Source organism: Gossypium hirsutum, chromosome D03 (assembly GCF_007990345.1).
Source record: "Gossypium hirsutum isolate 1008001.06 chromosome D03, Gossypium_hirsutum_v2.1, whole genome shotgun sequence".
NCBI classification, from domain to species: Eukaryota; Viridiplantae; Streptophyta; class Magnoliopsida; order Malvales; family Malvaceae; genus Gossypium; species Gossypium hirsutum.
This window is the reverse complement of record NC_053439.1, coordinates 42296965-42299117: the sequence shown is the minus strand read 5'-3', so window position 1 is coordinate 42299117 and position 2153 is coordinate 42296965. Positions and strand designations below refer to the sequence as shown.

Here is a 2153-nt window from a genome sequence, read left to right as displayed (position 1 = left end):
CTTATCCCCAACCTTAATTTGGTTTGTTTCATCCACATGCTCATCATGGTGTAGCTTTGGTTCTGCATCGTGTATTCTCAGTTTCTCCTTGGCATGTGTCCGCCATTCGTCTAAGTCATCGATTTGTAGCATTCATTCTTCATGAGTCGTTCTGGTTTTGTCGCATGGACTAGAACGTGGCTCCATCGCATTTTTTAGAGGGGTTTTCTGCAAAGAAGTTTGAGCCACAAGGTTACTCATATTAACAAAACTCATATAATCATCTCGATTACTTGATGTCTGCATAGAATCAAGAGCCTGGAGTGTAATCATGTAATCGCCTAGACGAAGTATTAATTCACCTATACCAACATCAATAATGGTTCTAGCAGTTGCTAAAAAGGACTGACCTAGAATCAGAGGTACATCACTATCCTCATCTATGTCTAAAACAATAAAATCAACTGGGAATATGAACTTATCAATTTTCACAAGTACGTCCTCAATAATACCCCTAGGAAATCTAATGGTTCTATCTGCTAATTGAATACTTATCCTAGTTTGTTTGGGTTTTCCGAGACCTAGTTGCTTAAACATCTTATAGAGCATGACATTAATACTAGCCCCTAAATCAGCCAAAGCATTATTAACATTTAAACTACTAATTAAAAAAGGAATAGTAAAATTCCCTGGATATTTCAATTTGTTGGGTAGTTTATTTTACAAAATAGCTGAGCACACTGCATTTAACTCCACATACGACGAATCATCTAACTTCCGTTTGTTTGCCAAAAGCTCTTTTAAAAATTTAATGGAATTGAGCATCTGTAAAAGAGCTTCAATAAACGGTAAGTTAATATGGAACTTTTTCAAAAGTTTAAGCAATTTACCAAATTTTTTTGTTAGTGTGGTCTTTCTTTGTTGCCTTAGGATATGGCACACGAGGTTTATATTCCTTACCAACCGGTTTTTGCTCATTTTGGCCTACCTCAACCTTACCTTTACTTACTGCACTTTCTTGTCTCGGTTCTGGGTCAGATTCAACTAACCCTTGCTTGAAGCTGCTCCCTTGGGTTAGTTTCGGTATTTCTAGGCAAACTACCTTGTGATCGTTCTGAAATTAACTTTTCAAGTTGATCGATTTGATTCTCAAGCCCTTGAATCGTCGTTTGTTATTTTTTAAGTGCTATTTTGGTGTTTTGGAAGCGGGTTTCTGACACCGAGATAAACTTTGTCAGCATCTCCTTAAGGTTCGGCTTTTTCTCTTGTTGGTATGGTTGTTGAAAGCCTGGAGGAGGTTGTGCTTTATGATTTCCTTGACCACCCCAAAAGAAATTGGGATGGTTCCTCCAACCTGCATTATAGGTGTTACTGTAAGGATCATTTTGAGGCCTAGCATTATTACCCATATAGTTGATTTCTTCATTCTCTGTGCTAGGATCGTAGGGTAAATATTCTAGATTGTTTATTCCTCCTCCATTCGTATCGCACTGCATCACCGAATGTACCTGTGTAAAACCATATAAACCATCAATTTTCTTATTTAAAAGTTCTACCTAATTTGATAACATGGTGACCGCATCTAGATTAAAAACACCGACTGCTTTTATTGGTTTTGTCCTCATGACTTGCCACTGATAATTATTCAGTGCCATCTCCTATATAAAATCATAAGCCGCTTCAGGTGTTTTATTGTTCAGAGTACCACCGGCTGTTGCATCGATCAATTGTCTACTTGAGGGATTCAAACCGTTGTAGGAGGTTTGAACCTGTATCCATAGAGGTAACCCATGGTGAGGGCATCTTCTCAATAAGTCTTTATACCTCTCCCATGCATCATATAAGATTTCTAAGTCGATCTGAACGAAGGAAGAGATATCATTCCTCAACTTTGCTATCTTAGCCGGTGGGAAATACTTCAGTAGTAATTTCTCGGTCATTTGATCCCATATAGTGATAGAACCTTGTGGTAAAGAATTCAACCACTGTTTAGCTTTGTTCCTCAACAAGAAGGGAAACAACCGTAGGTGAATGGCATCGTCAGAAATGCCATTAATCTTGAAAGTGTCATAGACTTCTAAAAAATTAGCCAAATGAGTATTTGGATCTTCGTCCGACAAACTATCAAATGGAACAAATTGTTGTATCATCCGAATAGTGTTTGACTTCAGTTC

The 2153-nt window shown here is 37.8% G+C and overlaps 1 non-coding gene across 1 annotated transcript; it reads left to right on the top strand.

Annotated features, from left to right (window-relative positions):
* The first annotated feature begins 1764 nt into the window (after positions 1-1764).
* On the top strand, positions 1765-1871 carry LOC121215868 (small nucleolar RNA R71). Its single transcript, XR_005911838.1, has one exon. It is a non-coding gene; the product is annotated as a small nucleolar RNA R71 (small nucleolar RNA).
* The last annotated feature ends 282 nt before the right edge of the window (positions 1872-2153 follow it).